The sequence below is a fragment of the Harpia harpyja genome, chromosome 23 (genome assembly GCF_026419915.1).
Source record: "Harpia harpyja isolate bHarHar1 chromosome 23, bHarHar1 primary haplotype, whole genome shotgun sequence".
Taxonomy (NCBI): domain Eukaryota; kingdom Metazoa; phylum Chordata; class Aves; order Accipitriformes; family Accipitridae; genus Harpia; species Harpia harpyja.
The window spans coordinates 8,638,129-8,664,933 of record NC_068962.1 but is presented as its reverse complement, the minus strand read 5'-3'; positions in this window follow the sequence as shown (position 1 = coordinate 8,664,933).

Below are 26,805 nucleotides of genomic sequence, written 5' to 3'. Positions count from 1 at the left end.
CTATGTCATGTATTACTGTTTATAGCACAAATTTACAGCTGTGACTAGCATGCTATAGAAATCAGAGCAAAATATAGTCATTGATTCCCCAGAGGTCACAGAATGTGTTCACTAACAAGTATTTCCAACATGTAACCAAAAGCATTACAAAGAAGAAAATAAAGTATATATCTGCCTAAAACTAAAGCTTTGCTCCTATCGAGAGCTCTGGGTACAGCCCAAACACTGTGTAAGTTAGTACATATGTCTCTTTGGAAACATTGGCTTTTGGACAGACTACAGTTCATGCCTACCTCTGTGCTTGTGTGGAACTCTGCGCATGTCCATGTGGCTTTGCATGTGCGTACAAACGTGCCTCTTCTGGAATTCTGCTCTTACCTCTTTCCTGCTTGTAACAGATCAAATCCAGATTTCTATTCCTTACACTGGATGTGCAAACCCCCTCATTTTAACATTTAGCACATTTTTTAAAAGCTCAAAAATAAAATAATGTTAAATAAGCTTCAATTCAAACCACATGGCAAATAGATTAACTCTTAATGCTGAAATGGTCATTGAGAGCCCTGGTTTAAAAGAGCTATTTCTTCTCAGCAACATCCTGAGCCATTTGTAGCTATTGCAATAAGCGGTCTCCTCCTTTTCTACTAGACTGAAGATTCACTATAACTAACATTACAGCACTTCTCAGAAAAGTCTGTCAGACCTGTATGGCAGTTTAGCATGAGAAACAAGCATGGCATGATTTAAGCCAAAGTTTATGTCAGTCGCTCTCATTACACTCATTAATTTTGAAACCACTTTTAAAGTGTAATGACAATCTTGCTTGAGGGAAGTCCACAGGTTGTTATTCATATTAAAAAGCAAAAATTATTAGATAAATAAGATAAAAAATGATGCATTTGTATAACTTGATTTATCATGTTAACTAGCGACACATTTGTGCAATATTCTCCGACTTCAGTTACAGAGACATGGAAACTCATTTCAGAAAGCAAATTCTTTGATGTTTTCCTGGTCAGTATTGGCTAGTCTGCTCGTGCATCTGCTCTTTTATCCAGCTAGTGAGTTATCCTCAGTGCTAGACTTGTTATTATAAAATAATGAAGTATCATTTGGCACAAACCATTAGCAAAGTGTCTGTGGGAAATTCATAAAATGATATTTGCTTTCAGTGATTCCATCATGACTTTATATCATAGGCCTTCTTGACCTTCAGCAGGCTCTCCTTTCTAATCAAAGTGATCAGTGCATCCTTTATTCTCACTGATGAGTCAGATCCCACCCTTACACATTTAAAATCTGATTTTTACCTCATATGCAAGCCATACACACCCAGCGTATTTGGCAAGCTCACACTTGTTCTCACTTTGAGTGCAGTGATTTTTCATAGAATCATAGGAAAGTTTGAGTTGGAAGGGACTTTTAAAGGTCATCTAGTCCAACCCCCCTGCAATGAGCAGGGACATCTTCAACTAGATCAGGTTGCTCAGAGCCCCGTCCAGCCTGACCTGGAATGTTCACAGGGATGGGGCATCTACCACCTCTCTGGGCAACCCGTGCCAGTGTTTCACCACCCTCACCATAAAGAATTTCTTCCTTATAAATAGTCTAAATCTACCCTCTTTCAATTTAAAACCACCACACCTTCTCCCATTGCAAGAGGCCCTGCTAAAAAGTTTGTCCTTGTTGTTCTAATAAGCCCCCTTTAAGTATTGAAAGGCTGCAATAAGGTTTTCCTGGAGCCTTCTCTTCTCCAGGCTGAACAACCCCAACTCTCTCAGCCTGTCTTCATAGGAGAGGTGTTCCAACCCTCTGTTCATTTTATGGCCCTCCTCTGGACCCGCTCCAACAGGTCCGTGTCTTTCCCACGCTGAGGACCCCAGAGCTGGACGCAGTACTGCAGGGGGGGTCTCATGAGAGCGGAGCAGAGGGGCAGAATCCCCTCCCTCGACCTGCTGGTCACGCTCCTTCTGATGCAGCCCAGGATGCGGTTGGCTTTCTGGGCTGCGAGCGCACATTGCCAGCTCATGTCCAGCTTTTCATCCACCAGTACCCCCAAGTCCATCCCCGAAGGGCTGCTCTCAATCCCTTCATCCCCCAGCCTGTATTGATACCAGGGGTTGCCCTGACCCAGGTGCAGGACCTTGCACTTGGCCCTGTTGAACCTCATGAGGTTCATATGGACCCACTTTTCGGGCTTGTCCAGGTCTCTCTGGATGGCATCCCATCCCTCAGGCATGTCGGCCACACCACTCAGCTTGGTGTCACCTGCAAACTTGCTGAGGGTGCACTCAATCCCACTGTCCATGTCACTGATGAAGATATTAAACAGTACTGGTTCCAGTACAGACCCTTGAGGGACACCACTTGTCGCCGATCTCCATCTGGACATCGAGCTGTTGACCACTACCCTCTGGATGCAACCATCCAACTAATGTGTTTTGAACACATTGTTGCTCTGTTATCATCCTCATAGGACCTGAGAGATCTTGCTCAGAAATAAAATGAGTGACCACAGGTGATGTCTCTTTCCAGTTCATTCAATGGTGTGTAGTGAGAAAAAATTAATGTCTCTCTCTACCTGAAAGCAATGGAGTTAGGTCCATGTTGAGAAGATGGAGGGAACAGTCTGTGTGTGTTACAAAATCCCATAGAGGCGTCTCCTCACCTGTTGTTTAAAAAGTCCTTCCAAGTTCACTCTGGAGATTTGTGAAAGGAGACGAGCGGGATGGAAACCATGACCTCCCACTGTTCAGACATAAAAGCTAATTTCTTCACACAGCACAGTAAGCCCAGTTTCCACTGACTTCTGCTCTGTAAAGTTTAAACCCCTGAAGAATTACGTGAGTGCCCTGAGTAGGTGGCATTTTTCTGCTGTTGACTAAACAGGGCAGAGGAGATTGTTTTCTTCGACTCTTTTTGCAGATAGCGATCATTCCAGTCCAATGTAGCATGTGAATTCTGGCATGATCATACTGCCTGAGGTGTCTGTTGGTTTTGACTATGATATGCAAAACAATTTGTGATGGTCATGCTGGCACCGAGGATGAGCTTGTGAAAGAGGCCTATGGGAATTCGGTTCCCTGAGTGAAGAGGAGAAATAAATGAAATATTTTCTGCTGCTTAAAATAGCAACAAATTTGGAGAACACAGAATGATGCAGGGGGATGTAACATGAATCAGTCTCTATTTTCCTTCAGTCAGGATTAAAGTTTTGTTTGAAAAGACTTGCCCTCTTCTGAAACAAAGTTGTTACCATTCTTGAATACTTGAAAGCAACACAATTAGAACTGCAAATCTGACATAATTTCATTCTCTGACTATTATCAGAAAAGTAATCATGCCCTCCTTAAATAACTTGTGCAAGCCTGAGCTCCTGCAAGACAAGTAATCATTTACATACTTATTAATTCTGACATTTTTCCTAAGTTTTTTTCTCCCCTCTTCCCTTGGTTAGCTCTAACAGTGTTAGTGAAATATGTAACTACTATTCAGATATCTAAAACAAAGATCACTCTTGAAAAGCAAAAATATTAATATTTTTATATCATACTTCATAAATCCTACTTCTCTATCTTCTCTAGAAGCTGAATGGGAAGTTTCAAAAAGGAAATAAGTGGATCTCATGGCAATATGGTAAAGAAAGTTTCATTGAAGTAAACTTGAGTATGGGTAAAGCTTATAGGGCTCAAAATTTAATTTCCAGATGCACCTGAGACTTGTAACATGTTTTATTAAAAGAACAAAATAATCACTAAAATTTAGGAGATATGATTCCCTCCTCAGGAGCTGCCTCTTACTATTTCTGTTACCTTTGTTACAGTTCAGGTCTTTTGATGCAACTGAAATATAAAGAGGAGACAGCACAAACGTGTTTGTCGATTACTGGATCTTGAACACTAATGAACACTTGACCCATGCAGGATGTTAGCTGCAGCTATACAGCAGTCTAAACTTATTTTCTAACTAGAAACCTAGCTCAATTTTACTGCTTATTGGAGATGACAGGCAAATATGAGGCTGTCATCCTCTATAAGAATTCTTAAAACATCACAAAACCAGAATTAAAGTGGTTTACATACACCTTGACTGAAAAAAAACCACCTAAATTTAATATGTAGGAGTCATTCTGTGGTTGCTAAGTCCAATATATGGACTTATTATTGACATTGATGCTTTTATTGCAATATTATAATTTTATCCTGTATTTTATTTCTCAGTAGCTCATTTCAGACAAGGATTATTTTTTAATTGAGGCCACTCATGACCATATCTTCTATTTAACCTTATTGTCTCTGTGCTAGAAATAGGAGTGAGAAAAAACCTGCGTACACTAAAGAAAGCAAGCACAGTAATTTGAAACAAGGGACTGGGAAGAAGTAAGATAACTCCAAGAAGCTCACTTACTCAATAATTTTCTGCTGATCAAGCAGATGATAGGCACATAGTACAATAGGGCCCCAATCTTGATCTGTGGTTAACTGTACTACAGGCAGCAGTAACAGCAACAATATAGCAATCATACTGGCAATACGTACTTGGCATGGCATTGTATTTGCTACTGTACATGATTTAAGAATCACACATGGAGGAAAGGGAATTCAACTAATGTTATCCCCTTAACATTAGCTGATAACATACTGGTGTCAGTGCTGATGCAAATTCATTTCCGATTTGATTTTGTGTTGGAGATAATGAAAGTTCAGATTGTAAGTACAGATAGGAGCATTGTGAGAATCCACTCTGATCTCCTACATCACATAGGCTATAGAGTTTTTTCATCAATTCTTGTTACGAATTGGAGCACATCTTCTGAAGAACACACCATTTCAAGTAAAATATTTATAACATTGGAGAACCTATCACACACCATAATAGTTTTAAAGCTAAATTATTCTCAGTGTTAAAAATTCATTCCTTAGCTCATGTTTGAATTTGTCTGGCTTCAGTTTTCTGTCATTAGATGTTATATCATTGTTCGCTACAAAGAAAGCACAATTTCTAGAAGAGTCTAAGTGAAGGGGGAAATATAGTTTTATGAGCTCACTTGCAGGCCTATCTATGTGACATCATGATATCATGAATTTTTTCAGCATTTGTTTTACTCCATAAAACATGAGCTACATATACAAAGAAACACAATACTTCTCCTTTCAGATAATATGCAGACTTCAGAAACAAAAAATTGTTTTGTAAAATTTTTTACCTCAAAGCAAAAAGTTCTCAGCTAGTCCTTAGGATAAGATATCACAAAGCAATAAAGCTTTCACAAATTGACTAGAACATATTGTCTTTTCATAAGCATCTTATCGTGAGGCTTTGTGTCAAGTATGGAAACTACTGCATCCAAAATATTTTAAAAACTCTTCTGTGAAGCTTCCATATGCTGTATTTTCCTAAGGTAGTCCCAAATGAAATCCTGATTCCTAACAATATTGGGTTTTAGGAAAGTTTGAATCAGAGCGTGATGTTGTGGCTTTGAGAATGGCGTTTACCTATTTTGTAACTAGTTTAGTTTTTACTAAATGTTCCAAGAGATGCAATGTCTCTCAAGAGTACTTCACTTTTAATTTATCTTTCTGAACAGATCCAGTTGTGCTAATGCGGTTATATTTAGGCACAGATAATTTGATTTAACTTTAACACTGTTTACTGGATCAAATTTAGCACTGCTTTAGTTTCTTAAAACTGCAGTTTATACCAGACTTTTATTTGAAGTATTAAGCACTTTATGACAGTTCTTTAACAAAAAGAAAAAAGAAAAAAAAATCAGATACAAAAAGGCTCAGGTTTGAGGCTAGAATTCACATGATTTTAATAGTAATTATCATTAATGAATCACTACTTCCATAAGTAATATGAACTCAAAACTTTCAGAAAACCTGTGTAACACATTTAAAAAAGATAGTTCTGACTACTGAGGGTTTCAAGTATTGACTCAAATTCTTCACAGACATCCTGAATGCTTGTTCAGGTCCCAGAACACTGAAGTTAATTAGAGTTTTGACGGCAATTTTAATGGATATAAGAGAAGGCTCTTTATCTGTCACTTCATGACTCACCTCAAAAGATATCAGCACTGTATTATAAACTTAAAACTATCACTGTTGAACAAGAGAAAACACAAAGCCATAGAAAGAGAAAAGATCAAAGTCCTTGTACTGACAGAGTACATGAGCTCACAGTACCCAAGAAGCAGACACTGCTACGTACCACCAAAGACAGCAAAAGCAGAACAATCATCTCCAAATTAGATGAACAAAGAAAGTCACTGCTAATCTGATATGGAGAAAATATTACATTGTAACTCCAAATCTAGTGACTGAAGTGTATGAGCAAGACACACTAGCCAGACAGCTGAAAAGTTTCTCAATGCCACCAAAAGCATCAGCTCGCCTAATCCAGTATCTCTTCTGTAGCAGCAGTTGGTCTCCAGTGGTTCAGAGGACAGTGGGAAAGGGAGCAACCAGTAGGCCCTGATGCATGGAATTAATTACCAACAGAATAAACAAATCAAATTAAACAGTGAATAAGTTTCCTTCTCAACCATCTGCTGCTTTCATTCTTAAACAACAAATGAATTCAGGAATTAAATACTTAGCAAAAAAACAGCCTGTAGACGCAACAGTGAATATTGCTGGTACATCCATGTAATTGCTGCAGGACAGGATGTGTCACGCACTGTTTTATATCTTGTTTTATTTATGGCTTTTCCTTTTACTTAAAAAGCAGTAAAGAAGAAAAAGAGTCAACTGTAATTTTTCAGATACCAGGTATACAACTTCTTAAAAAAAAAATACAGCAACAAAATATTCCATCTGCTCCATATATTATGAGATTAGCAACGCAGATGCTCAGGACTGATAGTTAAAGCTGTAGGCCTCCAGATATTGATATAATGAAAATCTGTATGCCAAACACTGTATCCCATTTCATAGTAATCATAGGCAATATTTTATTTCACTGATTTTTTCCCTGATCATTTTTGCAGCATTTGCAGCACTATGGAAACTTGAAGACAGTCAAGTTAAAATTAGTGTGGATTGACAAGCTGAAAAGCCAATCAGTACCCAACAGAAATTTACTGTTATATATAGGTCCTTCTTATTGTTTGGTAACTAAAGAACTTTTTGTCTAGCACAGGTTTTGTCTTCTTTCAGTTTTGGATCATTTTCCAGTACTCAGGGTCAAAGTTCTGTTCCACTCCTGTCCCATTCTGAAACTTTCCAAAGATTCTTAAATCTACTCTCATGGTTTCTATGGAAACTCTAAGAAATTACACAAAGTTGCTGCAACAGTGATTCTTCAAAGCACAATTAGAAACTGAGTAAAAAAGCCTCAAATTTGCTTATTCTTGGCAAGAAAAAAATTAAGTTGAAGCTGAATATGATTCAAAAAACCCCAGTGAATATTATAGACCTTCCTTTCAGATCACTGGTTTTACAAAACATTATATAACTCTCCTACCCACCAATCACTCCTCCCCCTCTTATTTCTGAAATTTGAAACCGAAAATATCTAATTCATCACCATGGCAACAGAGGCATCATCAAATTTTCTTGAAAATATTCACTCAAAATTTACTTTCTCTGTTTGCTACATTTCATGGGTAATGATACAGTTATTAGAATATCAGCAACACGTAAATATGGAGTACAAATTTTGACAATAACATAGCCCTACATCCATAACATCATGGCAGAGTTTTCTCAGTTCTAAGAAACATCTAAGAAAACAATCACAGAATTCTCCAAGTGGACCCTGAATTCCCCATCATAAACATGGGAAATATTTTGGATAAACTGGAAAGAAACTTATCTTCCACTGTCCTCTTCAACAGAAGGATTACATTTTCAGATCCTGTTTGCTTACTAGACTGGCTCACATCTTCATTCCAGACTGTGCTTTATCACAATTTCATGACATTTTTTTTTTCTCATTATTTAAATCAAATAAAAAATCTTGGTGTGATGATTATTCTGTTGCGAAGAAATATTAGCACCATTTAGTACCCTGCCAAATATTAAAATTCATTTTTTAAGTAAAAACAATTAAAGGAAAAGTTTGCATTTCCAGCTTCATTGCCCAAATTTTAGTTTTGATACAGTGGAGAACTGGATCCAATGGAGTAAGGAAAACAAGATGACATCAAAAGGCATGATATCAAAATACTGTAATCCTAACAGCTGTAGCAAATTGTAGAATAGGTATTGAAGAGCGAAGAGTTCAATACTGAGCTTCTTTTGAATTCTACAGCATCAAAGTAGTCATCTCTTGAGTAATTTCTGTCACTGTAATGAAAGTTATCTCACCAAAACTTCTTACTTTCTAAAGTGCTCTTGCAAAGATCTGAGACAATATGAAGATAACATAAACTAAAAGGAAGAAAACCTTGGGAGAAAGAAAAAAAGTAAACTATTGTAGAGACTTTTTTCTCCTGTTGTAGAAGTATGCATAAATAAGGTGCACAGTTTGCATATAGGCCATACTAATAGATATGTGAGCACATATTGTCTCTGTTGCTTGGAAGTGTTTGCTATAGTATGTAGGAGACTTTTCAGGCATCAAAGTGGAACATTCTAGTTAGATTTTTATCAGTATACTTCAGCCCCATAGTTTCTCCACTGAGACTGAATATTTTAGGAAACCGAGGAAAGGCATAAAAGTTAATTGACATTTTATGGAGACAATAAAACTAACATTGAAAAGGGTGAGTTTGGGACACCATTGCCCTTCTTCACCATTTCCTCATCCAGAAATATAACCATTCTGACATTTAACATAGTGTTTGGCTCAAAACAATTCAACTTTAACAGCATTGCAGAAGAATACCAGTGTGAGCTTGAAAATTTTCTACCATGAATAACCAGATACTTGGAATCAGTAACGAGTTGGCATTAGCTTGTTTCGAAATATAAATTCCACTGATGCTATTGTTATTTTCATTCCTATTAGCTTTCATTGAAAATATGAAAATGCATTGAAAATATGAAAACAGGTTTCATGCTATTTTCATTCCCATTGTTGACCAAATGGGTAAGCTGGCCTCATCTGTTGGCTTGCTTTGCTTTATTAATAATTAAATTTCTTTCACAAATATTAATCAAATGCATGTGTGTTAACATCAGTATGAATTAGCTCGTGACTTCTGTAGGAGTAAGAATAGGCCCTACCAGACAAACAAGATTTTGACTCTTAAGAACTAAGTACATACTCTGCTTTTGAAGTAGCAGCTGGGTTTTTTCAGTGTATCAGACAGCGAATAGTCTCTTAATGTAAATTTGCTTGCAACGCCAGGTCAGAGCCAAGAATTTTGAGCGGAGAGAGTTTTAGTACAAAGGTAGCTACTGAAGTGAGATTCTACTCGACCAAGTCTTAGTCATTCTGGGCAAGCTTTTGGAATTTATGTGGCGTTTGAAGTTTTAGAGTAAATCAAGCTCTATAAGAAACAATGAGACTTAGTTGCTTTGAGAAAAACAATGTTGGGATAAGACAGCAGAGGTCATATTACAATGTTAGATAGTGTGTTACGGATTAGTTTTAAAGAGCATTTTAGCCTGGTAGTGGTACATGCTTTATGGCAAATATCCCTTTTCCCAGATTTTCCACATCTGATGTTTCTTCAGAGCATCTTGTCAAATGAAGCACAAGGAAGTACTGGGGAGAAGGAATCTAATCCATAATCTATTTCTTTTTTCTGTAAGCACCAAAATATTGAATTTATTCGAGATTAAGTCTTTGAAAAAAGAATTCTGTGCCTTAGCACCAACTTCACTAGCTCTCTCAAATCCTGAATCTGACCTCACCTCCTAATCTTCAGGCTGTGGGAATTTTTCTTTTTCGCTGGAGAAAACCAAGAAGCAGATAAGGTTCAGGATTGTATTGGGTTTGCGTGGCAAGATTTTGGTGGTGAGGGGGCTGCAGGGGTAGCTTCTGTGAGAAGTTCCTGGAAGCTTCTCCCATGTCTGATAGAGCCAATACCAGCCAGCACCAAGAAGGAGTAGACATAGTTGTTTTATAGCCATTACTTTAGAACATTTACTCCTGAGGAGCATATAAATTCCATTTCAATTATTACCGTAAAAGTACATTCAGACACTTATAAATAATTGTCATTCTGTATTAAGATATATGCAATGAGGACTATAGTATTATAAAATCTAGATCATTCTGTCCCCTCTTAGTTATAGTTCTCCCACTTATATAGCATACATCTGTAACGAATGTATTTTCAAAGACCATAATTCAATTTTCTTTACTGATGATTATTTAAGGATTAGTTATGGGCAAAATATTTGTAACACCTGATTTACTTTCAGGTATTTTGAGACATAGGTTTTCTCATTTCAGCTGACTTTGTAATGTTATTAAAGAGAAAAACATAAATGGCAAAATATTTTGCATACAAGTGGTGGATGGAGTTGTGATGCTTCTTAGAAAGAGCTGATGTTTTCTATTAGGAAAACATTCTATTTGAAGTTGTTGATTCCCCCAGTAAAGGTGCTCAGAGAAACAATATGACTGAAAAACATTCCTTTGTTCAACAAAGCTATAAAAATACCTGCCTGTTGAAATAGTCTTTGTTTCACATATCAGTGTACTGGCCCCAGCACAGTGTTTACCCCTCAGCAATTGTTATTTCACTCACCTCCACCTCTAAAGAACTAGAAATAGCTATACTTGTTTACACTGTAATTGCCTTCTAATTAATGAACAGCTTTACCTCATTATGTGAGGATTATATAAGAATAAACCTATTCCCACAATATACAGAGAATGTTTAGATAAAAGAGAACAGTTTAACATTAATTAAAGAAAATAGGCAGACATGCTAGTGTTTCTTTCCATGCACCTTTATGTTCTTTGATGATCCATGGCATGTGGGTTTACTTCAGTTGTCTAGTCTTTTAGATCTTATGGCTTACATTTTAACTGTTGTGTTTGTTCTTTTTATTTTTGAAGTAAAATTTTATATACTTACATGTATTCCAATCAAGGTAATTAAATATATTACAACATAAAAATACAGAAAAGTGAAAATATGAGATAATTCACAAAATTGCATAGCAGACTTGGGAAAGAAGTAATATTCAAATAGAGATGTGGTAAATTTACTATATAGAAAAGTAACAAGGGACACAGTCAAAAAGGAGATACCTACATTAGGGTGCTAACTTTGTTCTTTGTAGATCAAAAATCTATTCCACATGTCTTTCTGAGTGACTTGGGGTTAAAAGAGAGAAAAATAGGGGTAGCTCTCAGTGAAGTGAACTCACAGCACAGGTTATAAGCAAAATAAACTTCATTCCACTTAAAAGACCAATACGATACAAGTTTTCTACAAGTTCTTTCTACTTTACTGAAATATAACTGTGAAAAATCCATGGAAAATTATGCTTCTGCAGAATAAATGTTAACTCAGGAGCTATGCACTAAAAAAACACAGAAGACCCCGAATACAAATGAGTAGTAGAAAAACTAGACACAGCTAGATATTTATTCAGAATCTTAAATCTGCTGCCAACAAATGTATTTTGTTGTATTTTGTATTTCCAGCATTATCACTGGAAAAGTATTATCACTGAGAAAACAAATACTCCTCAGAGGTCAGTTAATGTGCTATATTTAGTAGCCAGTTCATATTTTCATAAGGACTTAAGTACTCGCTTGCCATTAAGCTGTGTAACACTTCAGGACTGAATCCACAGCAACACACAAGCAGGCCTTAATTTTCAAATTCCTATTTTAATACCTTTCTGGCATCACCTTATTTGCCTCGTTTGTGATCGCCAGAGTACGGTGCTGTAGCGATGCTGACGGGCAGAGCCCTGTGCCTGGAGGAGTGAGTGATCCACAGCAGAGCTAACCTCAGCAGGCTGTGCCGTGCCGTGCCGTGCCGTGCCATATGTACGGTGTGCTGCGTTGTGCCACGGGACAAACTCAACCAGCTCCTTGAAACGGGGGAGCCTGCGGGCAGCTCCTGCTCGGCACCGATGCTTATGGTTCCTGCGTGGCCTTGCCTTTACCTAACAGTGCAGCGAGCAGTTCTCATGGTCACATCTTTAATATTTGACTGTAGAAATGGTGAAGAGACTTGCTTGAAAGACCAAAAGGGGAGAATCTCTGCTCTGGACAGGGTCTGCATGGTATGCCGCGCGTGGGTCAGGGTCCTGTTCCATGCTACACCACTCAGGGCTCCCAGTTTCTAAGGGGACATAAAATTATAAATGCTATTCTCTTCCAGTGTTAACTCTAACGAATAGCCTTTTAAAGGGTACTTTAAAAAGTCTAAATGCCTTGCTTACTTGGATCATAATGGACCAGCTCCTCCTGGGGCAAAACAGGCCTACCTAGATGTTTTTTTCTTACAGTGTTTCAAAATGTGGTTGCCTGCAGGCTGTCCTTTGTCTTTTCCTGCAAACATTTTGAAAGCCCTGGGTCAACAGAAGTTGTTCTGATTCAGACTCCAGGTGAGCAATCCAGAGTTTGTTGGGTTTGTGATGATGTCCTGGCAAAGTAGAACTATTCTTCTGCCAGCTCTAAAGATGATCTGTTTCCACTAACATTTCCAACTAACTGTTTTTTCTCTTCATAAAGCCTTATCAAAGCCAAAGCTGAATCTGTGCTTGATTTAAGTATAAATTAAATCTCTTATTGGCATGGATTATATTCATTTCACAAAGCACATAACGGGATAGTTTTATCTCACATACTTAGAGGAACCCTGTTCCAGGCCTACTTAAAGCCCTCATTGCCACCCCCTCTACAGTGCTGTGGCATCCCCCTTGGTACAAATTGAGAAACAAACCACAGTGGCCAGGTTTCATCCAACCAAACTTCTGGTATCCAACTGACGCAGCTCATTTAAAAGTTTTGCCACTTTTGGCTCCCTCTGTAGTCAGTGAAGAGAGAATTGAGAGAAAAGACATCTCTTCGGAGGAAAAGACACAGCTTAGGTAGAACAAGACTAAGCCAGCAAGACTAGGAGTTACAGTCACACCAGGGATGTAGGTACTGCAGGGCTGTCGCTGTAGTGTGCAGATGGCATCACTGTACAGAGCAGCATACAGAACTCCAGGTGAGGACACAGGATCTCCATACCGTGATTAATAGTTGGAGGTCCAAGAGTGGATTTGACACCAACCAGCTTATTGAACAGGGAGCTTCCTCCCCTAGAGAATAATGAATGCCTACAGAAGTCGGTACCTCACTCCTCTTTGGATTCATAACTGTAATCAGTTGAAGAGCTTTTGGAGTCAGTTACCTATATTTGCTGTTGTAAACAAGACTGTCTCCTCTAAGTGAGAACACCAGTGTTTAAAGAGCTCTGAAGAAGTGAGGAGGCCTTAAATTCATAACCCTTGTCTTGGTTAAAGAACCCAGTCCTACATCTCCACCCTTCTGGATAGTGCCTTAACTATCAGCTATCAGGTATATATAAAATGATATATTCAATCATTATTTGTAAAGTCATTCCATTATATATTACTTTCCTTGTTTCATGTAACAAGGTAGGAGGGAAAGGAAGGAGAGAAGTATAGGAATGGGTGAGATGCTCTGAATGGGGAAAGAACTGCATTTCAGAACCTGTTCTAAAAACCAGCATATACAGAATGGATAGATTGAATTGGAGTCTGAAATCCTCTCTGTCCTTACTGATATTTTCCTGATAAATGAGAGTTCAGGTGTTCTTAGGCAGCACCAAGAATTATTTCCAGCAGCTATGGTGATTAATTTAAATACCAGCTTGTCTGTCTGAAGGAGAAACTACTCCTTGATGTGGATCAAAGTTGCTGCTTAAAGATTTCTAAGAGGTTGAGTCACATAGATTTACTCAACACAGGTTTTGGCAATTATGGAAATTTTGGGTGCCTAAGAGATGCTATGTAAAGAGTTTGAAGTCAAATAAGGAATCCAAGCAAAACATGAAATTGGTCTCATTTATTCTCAATGCTATTAGTCTACATAAATTAGTCAGAGTCTCTAGAATAGTTAGTGTTGAGTAACAAGGGATAGAACCACAGTTACTCTTTGGTGGAATCATCCTAAAGTTTTTAGGTTACATAGGCTTCATTGTTTTACATAGAACAGACTTTCTTTGGACAGAGTTTCTTATTCCCAGAAGGATTTGAAAACTGTTCTTTTCCCAGCTGAGTGAAAACAGTGCCTCAGCTGTCACATCTGCAGGGAACACATGAATAAACATGTATCCTGGACATGTTGCATTGCACACCAATGATTTTAATCATGTCTTTGCATTTAATGTTCTCTTTCCATACACATAAGCGATATTTAGACTTTTCAGACTGAATATGTTTCAGATGGTGGCTTTTATTTATTTATCTATCTCTGGAAAATTTTAGTAAATGTAAAGTTATGTTATTTTTGCTACAAATGGTTATCCAATGAATTCTCACCAGGAAGAAACTTATTCTGTTCTTGTCCCTACCCACCCATCCCCTGCCCCACGCTATAATTATTAGGAAGCTAACACAACATACATGACAGCTGTGACTAACTCCTCCATCCCTAAGATGGAATTTGTTGGCATAACGGTGTGGCAAGTGTTCCTGGATTAGACACACACGCAGAAATCCGTGGTGTTCAAACCACTCATGAACAGGAAAAGGCTAATAATTTTAACTGGAATATTCTGCCAGCTGCAGATGTAATTTCATTTTCAGATTACTATTTAATTACTGTTACAAACAATTAAGGAAATTTTTCTGAAGGATACCATATGGAAGTCTACTATAGTTGATGATAAGCATTGCATAAATAGCTGACTTTTCAAAGGTGTTGAGAACCTGAAGATTCACTAAAGTGAGTGGAAACCCCGAATTTAGTTCAGTTCCAGTCTGCGCGAACAGTTTTACAACTGCTAGATGGATCTACGTTCAGCTTATGATCCTTTTGTTTCCAGATCATTTATCTATTTTAGTGTTGTTTAGGGTCCTGCCATGTTTGACTTTAATTTTAAACTGCAGAAATTTCTGGGGGAAAAACAGCTGTGAATTTGTTGATTAATAAAGTACCTTTATTTCTTTGGAGGTGGAAGGAAGTGTATGGAAAATTATTCTGTGACAGTTAAGCAAAACCGATTATTACATCAATTGTACCCTTCCTCCTGGGTATGTCGCTACTAATGTGTTTGTTTAGCAGATAATAGAGCAAGACTTTTTAATACTCAATGATGCCTACAGATGATCCATGCTCCATAAAATGTCCAATATTTTGCTGGACTTTCATACAGTGACTTGGACAATAGGACAAGAATTTTCTGACAATAGCACAATATACTTGATCCGTCAGTTTACATTGTCCTGTCACTTCAGACTTATTTTTTGGAAAGCACACTTGGATACCAATGTAAGCAATTTTTCAGAGCATTCTGAGATTGTATAAAGCAAAAATTCTGAAGTACATAAAAAGGGAAGAAAATGTTTGCCTTGAGAAGTTACTTCTAGCAAGGAAGGTGTAGCAGGTAGCTTTGTCTCCTGTCAGAGGCTTTCTCATGATTATCTTTTAAGGGAATAGCTAGATATTCCTGATGCCACTAACCCCAGTATTGTTTTCTATGAACTTCAAAGGATAAGAAGGACACTTTCCAGCAGAAAAGCAGAATTGCAGGTGAGGCTATTGACACTTTGACAAACAGTGCCAGTGAGGGACTTACTACGGCTGCTGAAATATCTGTTGTCATGAAGCCAGATCTGAGTGCCACAGTACATTCTGGCCTCTTTTGTATAACACCATGTATACATGCAACAAATTATTCATATAAATACAGCACTCTACATTTTTCTTTTCACCCTTTTTGTCTTATTAATATTTTCCTTGCTTGTTGTGATTCATGGGTGATCTAGGCTTATATGTTTGGCCACCATGGCATTTCTGTCAGTAGCCAGTTACATTCAAGAGTCTTTCTGGACTTTGGTCTTTACAAGCTCTCTCTTTATCTCTGTCTGCTAGAAATTGCTTTTAACTGTTCCGCTGAGCCATTCTTCCTATCAAGTAAACATCTGAAAGAGAATACTTAAAATAGTCAATAAAAGCAATTGACCTTTTTGCCTCTCTTTAAATATACTACTTCTCTTTTTGAAAGGGCATACCTTTGACCACTTAACTTTTTGAATTATATTTGATATCAAGGGAGACTTAAGTTGTTTATTTCCTGTTACAGTCAGTTGTTTATCATGTGAAAAAAGGAAAATTCACTTCTGGACTCTATATAAAAGTAACTGATCTCAAAGTAAGGTTGTCTGTCCAATTGTAGTTATCCAATTCTAAAGTTCTACAAATGAACAAATAAATAAGCATAGACGTTGTAGACATGCCAGGTAGACATTGTAGACAAGTAGACATTGACAGACATGCCAAATGTCTGTATGTCACGCCAAATCTTGGAGTGCTTAACCCACTCAAAACTTTCTGTTGAAGTTCACAAGAGTCTGGATTAGGACTTGAAAATCAGACCATTTGGAATTTGAATACCTTAATCATTGACAAAAAGTTAGTGTCCTATCATTTAAAAAGGAGACAGCTTTACAGTGGGAGAGACAATGCACATCTTTGAGTGACAGCTATGAAAAACTACATATTAAATAGTACAAATCAAATTATGACCCCATCCAATTGTCTGTGAAGATAAGATTCCTTCAGACTATGGAAAAGTCAAACATAAAAAGAAAAATCTTGTGACAGAAAAAGGTGTTGATGAAAAGTAGATTTACTTAGAATGTTCATTTAAGGAGAATAAAGAGAAAGAAAAAATAAATAAAAAGAGGAGTATTGTTTTTCCATTCTCCAACCAAAAAATAGTAGACATCCTCATTGAGGTAAACTGAGTTTTTCAGATAAATTGTTCTTATTCATACCCACTTTTAGAAGGGAAATAAAAGTGAAATATTAAATACTATATCAGATCTTTATGGGAAAAAATCTAAAAATGAAAAAACCTCTAAAAAATCCAGATGCTCCAGTGGCACCCTAGCCACTAGCAGGTGACTTCTGCATGCTTTCTAATATTTTACTAAGTGGTTAGTCAATCATCCAGCATCTTGATACGGATCCCTGGAAACAATCAGATGTCTTAATATTAAAGAAACCCAGAAATCAAAATAAGTAGCACCGTAGTTAATGTCCAGATCTATAGCTGGACCAGATCAGAGAATAAAGTAAATAAGATAGCTTAATTCCAGTGATTTGGTCTCAAACACCTAAGTCTAAACCCTTATCAGCTTCAAAACCTGTTCAAATACTTCAGATCTAACCATGGAATGAGGGGGGAGGTCATCCTATTGAAGAGAAGAAACTGGAATGCTTTTGCCTTACATATTCTCAGTGACTCTACTGACCCACCAAGGGAACAGGGGGATTGACTATATGGGAGTCATTTGACCCTGAATCGGCTTCTTTCTGAAATTAACTTCCTAAGGAAAGCTTGAACAGTTCTTAAACTGGGATGACAGGAAAGAAAGGTCAGGCACCGGTCTCCTTGCTGAGTGCCTTCTCCCCGGGTCCGTGCTGGGCAAGCACTAAACGCCTGCTCACAGCTTGCCTCCCAGAGAGAGTGTCCTGTTCCATTAAAGGCATTTTTGCAAAGCAGAGTCTGAAGGAAGAACACTTGAGCTGCAACCTAAAAGCTACAAATGGCTGTTGCAGAAGTTTCTAACTAGCTCTTAGTCTTACTCAGTCCTGCCAGTAGGTAGGACAGCATTTGTTTGCAAGGTGGCTTTGTAATCACCAAAGACCATTAAGAGTTGCTTTTTCTTCAGGTTTGGGAATGGTGTATCAACATATCATTTTCCTTTCTGTCTTAGCTCTTTAAAATTTCATTTAGAGGCATAATTAGAGCAGAAGATGGTTCTATTTTCCTTACAACTAACTGTGTCACAAAAGAGGTAAAAAAAATTGCTAAAAAAAAAGCAAAAAAGTTTCTACATGACCTACTTCAAAGCTTTTAAGTCTGGTATACATTGACACATAGATTGGAAACTGTAGAATTAAAAAGGGTTTAGAAGATATCACTATTGGATTCCTTATCTCTGTAAGTACAAAACAATCCTCAAACTATCAATTTAAATTGCTCTCCAATCCATGTGTAGGAAATATTTGGTAGAAATAATGATGTAGAAAATTGTTCAGATCTGATAACTCTGAAGTAATGATAAATGGAAATTACTAGTCCTAAATAATCAGAACAGAATAAGTGAAGCTTTGTTTCAGGCAAGAGAGCTCACTGCAGCTGAAGTCACTCTGCAGTTGAGAAACAGCATAAAGCAAAAATCTAAATTTTATTCATCTTATTTAGTGCCTTAATCAAAAGTTTTACATTAAGATTTACAATTTATTTAACTTGAACTGGCCAAAATTTAGGCATCCTGAAGTTATTTATGCTATCTCATCAAATGAAATAATTTATCTCAGACTAAAAGAGTATTTTTAAGATGTATTTGCTATTCTGCCTTAGCAAAATGATCTGGTTTATAGGATTATTACCCCATAGAACAGTTGCATAGATGCATGCTGCACCGCAGTTCACAATGACTAGCCAGAAGCAGGCATATAAACCAGTTTTGCCCCTGGACAAAATGTTTATAAAATTACATCCCTCGATGCCGAAAGCGACAAAGCAACCCTCGTCTGTGTATCCACTAATCCCCATATTGTCTACACACATTTCAGTTCTTCAGCACTGTACAGACATGAGTCTTGTTTCAGAACAACATGTTTTATAAAGCAATTTTAACACTTCTGCAATTTTGTATACACCTACAATTTATAGTTTTTCCTTTTTGTGGTCTCGTTCGGTACAGTAAGATTCTCCAAGCAAACGCAGTGGTGTAGCTGTTGAAGTGCTACATTTTTGCAGAAATTATCTCCTAAAGAGAGCACCACTATTAATATTTTTTTATAACCAAAAGATAACTTCATGGTATCCTAACCTTGCATCCTAAGTGATATCATTATTTGAAAGCTATAGGGAAAAAAAACTAAAAGCTTTAAAATTACATATAAAAATAGAAAATGTTAATGGTGTAAGGTCAAATTCTCAGTCTTTAAGAAAAGATGACATTAAAATCATTTGTGCAGTTTACTCATATTCCCTTGCTCACTGATGTTACAGCAAAGACTGTCCAATACTGATAATGGTCCAATACTGTTTTTCCAAATAATAGACTTTTGGTTATTAAACTAAGATATGCCTTCTGAACATATATCAGAGATTTTTCAGAGGACCTTCATATTCACGTAAAGGTTTGGCCACATTTCCTTCATAGCACAGGTCAATCAGCTTCCAGGATGACCAGAAACATACAGAATCATAAACGATGAAAGACTTCTCAGGTTCATGACTATTTTTTTAACACTGTCATAACAACATTTTCTTTTCTACTCAGTTTTTTTCTGAGAAGTAGCTAACTGCTGTTGCTGAAAAATCTTGCAAAAACACAAGGCCAGATAATTAAAATCTAGCAAATCTTTAGAAAAAAAAAAATAGAGCCTTAAAATGGAAAATATTTGGCAGCTTATTCTTTTAGTGTCCTTCCCAGTATCACCTACAGTAATGTAAAGGCAAAGTATCGACAGGTTAGCAAGCTTTTCCCTTACCCTAATTTTATTCTCTGATTCTTTTATAAACTCTCTTACCGTCAATTAGACAAACACGACAACTTGTTGGGCTCCCAATTACTTTTAAATCTGGAGACTGGCACACTTATGCTACTTAAATAATTATGCAGTTTTGACAAGGAGTTTTAAATGCATGTCAATCAAACAAGGGGATGGTATTTTTCTCAGTTACTTCCACTGTTGACATATGGCATGGGAAAAACAAACAGGGTGCTTGTCATAAGGCTGCACTTACTGGAGTTATTTGCTAAGTAACAGAGCCATAGAACATAACTTTCAAAATACTGTGAATTTTCTTTGTTTCCCTTTTTGGACTCAATGATCAGACAGCTGTCACACTGTATATTTTACTCAGATTAATTTATACCTAAAATTGGGTGATAATGTACTAAAGAGAAAGCCCTGACTTCATTAAAAAGAAAAAAACTTTCCCTGTAACTTCATCGGGATCAGTAATCTGTCTAAAACTTTTATGATTAACTTTTTGTGCATATCATTTGTGCCTGGGAACACAATCATGTACTGTACCTCTGCTGAGAGCACAATAATAAAAGACTCTCCTAAAAAGCTTATTATCTAAAGCTGTCCATTATGGAAGCTACTTTCCAAAATAAAGCCAGTTTTAACCAAGAAAAAGTTTTCATCAAAGAGAAGCTATACTGTAAGAAACTGCCAGAATGAATCAGCTTGTCTTGACCACTGTTTTGTCCTGAACAGTGACCAGTGGTGAACCCTTAGGGAAAATAGAGAAAAATAAGCATGTACAGAGTGGTTCTTACCCCCAGCTCTTTTAAATCAGCAATTCAGGCACTTTCAAAGTCAGAAGTTAAATCCACCTGTGCTCCACTGACTTCTCCAAACCTATTCTGAATGGATATATTTTTTTGTGTGTCTGTTATAACCTGTGACAACACCCCATGAGTTTATTTGTTTTATAAATAACTTTCAGATTGCTACTTCGTGTAATAAAGCTATAGGAACACCTGATTAAATGACCAGCTTGCTGTTTTGAAACAGATTATCCTTTTCAAGTCATTGTCTCCATAGAATTAATGATTTCATAGACTTCTGCCATAACCTTCTCCCTTACATATTTTGGGAGTGCTAATTTATTTAATCTCTACCTAGATGGAAGTCATTCCTTACCTGTGAATATACTGCATACCCTCCCTTCTCTGCTCTGTCCTGTTGAAATGGAGTGGACAAAAGGTATTTCTGTATAACTATTCCAGAAGCTTTTTAATAGGCAAATTGAAAGATAAGGCAAAGTGGTGGATACAAATGATAGAGGCAAAGGAAATAATCACAGCAATACTAGACACCACCTTGCTGTGATTTCCCCATCTTTTGACCATTTCCCATATGTCTCCTATAAACCTAATAGCATTTATAGTTGTTAGATACTTTCTTGTTCTTGGAATTAGAAGTAAGTTAATTACATGTGCTTCTGATAACTTGAAAACGAATGTTTCAAGGTGTCAAGCAAGTTATTAACAAGATCCACTTATGGCAGTAGTTTTGGAGTCTGAGTTGAGAAAGCAGGGAAGGAACAAAACTCACTGCAAAGAGGTAGGTGGAAAGCCCATAAAGACAAAGAAAGGAATGGAAATTCAAGATGTATCATTCACAGTTTGGTTGCTTGTGGCTGTTAATGTCACTGTTTTGCCTAAAGAAGTAGTTTCCCCTGATGTAGTAGAAGAATGAGCAGGGCTCACCTGGATATGAAAGATGAGCAAAGATGTTCAAATAAATCCAAAAGGACCAGCATTTAAGTCACCTTATGAAGGTGACAGTTCTCATTCTGAGTTGCTTACAGGTGAAAACTTGAAATCTCTAATACACATGTAGGTGGGTTTGCAATGGTCTGTATAGGTCTTACCTTAAAAAAAAAAAAAAAAAAAGTAAAAGAGACAATGCAGCACTAGTATGTAGTGGCGGTTAAACCCCTTTTGTCAGGAATATATCTGAATTGATTTAATAGGTCATTTCCATTTCCAGGACACCTCGGACTTCTCTTTATGACTGTCTGAAAGCAACAGAGCCTTTCCAGAAGGGCAGATGATTGTACTTACTTTTTGGAAAGAAGAAATACATTTTCTTTCCTTGAGAAAAAAAAAGACCAATATATCAGTCCTAAGGAATTTATTTCTGTGGCTTCAGAACAGTTGTGAGGACTGGGGATACAAAGAGGCAGTCAAAGCTCCGTGGCTATTGTCAGATATATAGATATTTACATGCATATAGGTTTCCAAGGCCCTTAACTTGTGAGTGCAACTTGATCTAGTTATAATACTGCTTTCATTTGTATTGGAAACTCAGGAGGACAATGGGCTACCTAGTTCAGGGATACATGAAGAGAAAGCTATTTTTCTCTGTATTTTTCATTTTGGTGCCAAATGCAGCTAAACCAGAACAGATACTTTACCTAATTAGATATATTTAAAGAAATGCTTTTCTTTATTAAAGGCTTTAGAGCTAAGCACATAATTAGTGTATGCTGTAATTAAGCTCCAGTGAATTATAGATCAGTTGGCCTATAGCTGCGTGCTAAGGCTATTAATTTATATATTTTTACCTGCTTATTTATGTTTTGTCTGCAGTTGAACCCATATGTTCATGTGTAGATATTTATGTAGAGAGTCTGAAAAACTGAAGAACTTCTTTGTTGACTATTTAATTTAATTTGATTTTAATCAAATTAGAGTTGTCTATCTGAAGGGCCAGATTCTCACTTGACCAAAATGAACATGTAAGAAATGGATGTTCTTTGGCACGAGATAACATGCTGGGTCAGATGCCTAGGAAACCTTTAATGTTAGCTAAGTTCTGGTTTATGTTTCATGGCTTATGAGCAACTGCAAAATTATTTCCCGATATAGCATTACTGACTGCACTAGAGGCACAAAAAGGAGTCTACCACTTGATCTCGAAGTGTTAGAAGACCTAGGTAACATCAAAAAAATACTGTAAGATTTAATGCAAAACCCATTTCATACGAAATACAAAAACAGTCCTGGAAGCATGAGCCAGATTCAAGCTCTTACGAGGTAGTCTACCCAGCAGACTACAAAGTCAAATTCACCCTGTGCTTCCTCTCTGGTCCAGTATATCCTGCACTCTTATCTGCCTGGGGACTTCTTCAAGAGAGACATGCAGATTGTCTTCCCACACTTCAGGAGACTATTGTCTGGTGACTAGGAGGTGAGCTTTGAAGGTGGCAGATTCAGATCAAGGTTTTCAGGAGAAGGATGGGACTGAATCTGGGAGTCCAGCCTGCTCAGTGGGTGCACCAAGTGGTATGCCAGTAAGCGACGTGCTGCTTGGGAAACACGGGAAAGGCTTCTCATCTCTTCTCTGACTGTGGTCTAAAACTGACCTACTTTAGATTCGTAGTGTGTGAAGAGAGTGCTCCTGCCATGTTCTATGGCCTCTGGGAGTGTTTACTGGATTGAGCTTTTGGGGTGATTCAGACTTCACTCCTCCTAGTTTCTCAATCTAGACTGAGCTCAGACATGATCTAAGTGCTGAGCTGCTTAAGCCTGCCAAGTATAGGACAGTTCTGGGCACGTGCAGTGACTTAATAGGTACCTGAAGAGATTTAACATCAAATGTTGAAGAGTTTATAGAGATTAGGTGTCTCCAGCTCAGAAGGTGAGTCAGGACTTTGCAATTACAATTTCCCCTCAGCAGCCCAAACTTATTTTATTTTAGTACCTAAATCTTGTACTGGAACTTGCCTTGAATGCCCTCTATATCTAAAATAAAACAAGCAAAATCTATCACTATAATGTAGCAGGGTTCCTTGTTTCCTGTAGTTAACTGCAGAAACATCTTTCTTTAGAGAACAAACCTTAGAAACACATGAAATGCTCATCAGTAAATCAAAAACTCACAAACCAGGTTTCTGCACTTATGACCCTTCTGATCTAGGTAACATCAATACTTACCCATTGCTTTTAAGTAGAGAAAATGTGCACCGAAACAAGAAAAATGCACCAGGCACATGACATTGAGAATAAACTTGCCTGGTAGTGTGAACAGCATTACTGATATTTAACCCAAAGTTTACTCACCTCAATGCCATTATTTTCCAAAATAATTATGACATGCAATAATGTAGAAATATTTCAGGAGATGTTGTCTGAAATTAGGTGAATAAGTGCTGATCATCACCCTGAATATATAAAGGATTTAGCTGAAAATACTTCAATTTTTAGGATGCCAAGAAGTAGCCAAAGACAAGCTTCATAGCAGGTTAGGCCACTCAATCCTTAAAATCTATTTATGAAAATTCACTTTATAAATCAACTCCAAGCTAGCTGGAACACCTTTAAATGTTAGTTCAGATGATCCAGGAGACATAGACATGATGACCTTTATTATTACCTCTGGTTAGGCACCAAAGAAGAAACAAGCAAACAACAAAAAAAATCAAAATGTGTGTTCCTAAATTCCTTAACTGTTTTTGAATGTCTCTTCCCTCTGCAGAAAATATGGTGCAGTTCTCAGTTGTGCAGAGTGCTTGCTACTGCCACTGGCTTCACTTCTATCCTGAAACCTATGTATCTAAGTGCTTTACTTTGAGGTCATACATGTTTGGAAATGGCAGGTCAAGCTCTCTTTTGTGACAAATATACAAGTGAGGCATCAAAATGAAACCGTTTGAATGAGTTGTCAAATCTTCATTAATCTATTTTTTAGGGATCGTTCTATTAGAGGTTTTGAGATATTGTTGTACAAGAAGAGGAGGTTCCTCAAGCACTGAAGTTACCAGACAAAGCAGAATCTCAGATGAAATCAATGTTTAGGAGCCTTTGAGTATCTGGGTTCCTATCCCTGGAACAAAGCTCAAATAGATGACATATTGTTCCCAGCACACAGGTTCCTAAACTGTCCTGGATCAACAACATGTTGATTAAATTAATTGCATCATATAGGCAGTGCACTTGGCGTAACATTCTTTCTTTAAGCTACACTCATCTGAGTCCAATAATACTTGTGATTCTTACAATTGATGGTATAATATTTTAAAACTTACTAACTCTCTTTGACTCTTTTGTCACATTGTTAGTTACTTTGGGATCATTCAGATACACTTTTTTTCCATCCTTATTCAAGTTGAAGTCCACTGGGAAGGGAAAATGAAGAGTTGAGAAATCAAAAGGATCAGAATGTAGATAAAAGAACATTTTCTTTTCAAGGTGCATTTCTTTTTGTCTTCTTTTTTTAAGATCTTTACCACAGACTGATGTTCTCAAGCCACAGGCTATTGAACTTTCTAGTACAAAGATCCACCTGGTGCTGAATAATCACATACAACTTTTGTTTGATCTCTTCAACGTGAAACTTTTATGTCAGACTGCTGAGACCATTGCCTATCATGCTGACCAATACTGTGTCACTTCTTCCTTGTGCTTCCCTGCCAGTCCGCATTCATCTGGTGCCTCTTGCCTTGCCTTACATTCAATTATAAACTTTTTTGAGGCAGTGACTATGTTTTGTGTTTGTACAATATATATAGATGTCTGAAGTGATCTCCCAAGTATTGCCACAGTGCAAATATCAAGCAATAGTTATGTAAAATCATTTATATTCATTTAATTTATTGCTTCCTTTTTTTGAGAATAAAAATGTCTAGCATGACACTTCAAGATGATAACTCTGCATTTGAAGGTAATTTTGATTATGAATATTTTAAATACAATAAAATAAGCTCTTTAAATATTCAGCTCTGTGAAAGTTGGAATCAAAAGGGCTTATTTTGTATGAGAAACTCTCAAAGATCAGAAAGTTGAGAAATTCAAACACAGAAATTTTTTCATTACTATGTGATTCTGAAAAGTGAGTACAGTTCAGAAAAGCAAAGTACCCAATATTTAGTAATCTCTGTTTCTAGTAAGGTTCCATAAGACTATATTTCCTCAACATATGCCTCATGCCCTTCATTCTGACTCTTCCAGAAATCATGTAGTCACTTACCCAAGTACAATCTGTATGTCAGAGAAATGCCTCTCCTTGTTTCTGGAAAGAGCAAATATATGGTTAGACTCTAAAAGCACTGCAAATGTACATAATTGCTATTTGTGACAGATCAGATCAGAACACTTCAAGAGTTACTGTCTTTGCAAAACGAGCTTAATCTGCTAGATAAAGCAAAAGCATTAATTTATGTGCTACAAAAGGCTGAGAAGAATCCTTTCTCTTCAAATCATCTGCCACTCAAGGATTTCTCACCTGACGTGTTATAAACAGTCCACCAAATACATCTGGAATTTAGTATCCCAAAGGTTAATTATACCTGCAAAAAACCCCTCTTATTTGTATACTGTCTGCAGAAGTTCTAATTCAATTCTTCTATGGACATGACTATACAGCTGCATTAAATGGAATTACAGCCAGAAGAATCTCTCCTAAGCCACTTCTTATTTTCAGTTAGAATAATTAGCAATATAAATATTCCAGCATTTGCTTTATTAATGCACATGCTAAAGATTCTACTGGGATATATAAAGACTGAAGGTAAAGTGGATAAGTCAATTTACTTTAATTTTCTCTTTCACTTATTACATATTCGCTCTTTAAAGGGCTGTGGGCTTACAATCTGCACGAAGACTTAAACCTGCAATCTGAATGTGAGACGTAGACTCAAACTGAGGATAAGGGGAAGTTGGCTTGTATTGATGGAAAATATTACAACATTAGAGAAGTTTGTTGCAAAAGTTTTCACATCATCTACCTGTCTCTTATGCTTTCTGTCATATTCTTGTAACGTTGTCTAAAAGAATGGCACTCAGGCATTGGAATGTGGGTGACCTTTCTATGTTCATACGTGTTCATATGCCTATATGTTTCCTATTTATTATGCCTGAAAACTAACAGTTCCAATCAGGAAGTAACATTTATCTGAGTGCAGAGATGGCTCCAGAGGATGGCAATCAGCACCGCATATTATTCATGTATGGTTGTTATTTAAGTGCAAAATTTGAAAAATTTAAATGGAATAGCATGACATTTGATCACGTAATCATACTAAGGAAATAACTGCACATGTTCTCTCTTCCACCAAACATCCCCTGCACTACCAGAACAGTTAATCAGTTGTAGAAGAATATCCTAGTAGGGTCATTAGGTATACTATTCCTTTTCTTTTCAGCTATATGGTCTGTTCAA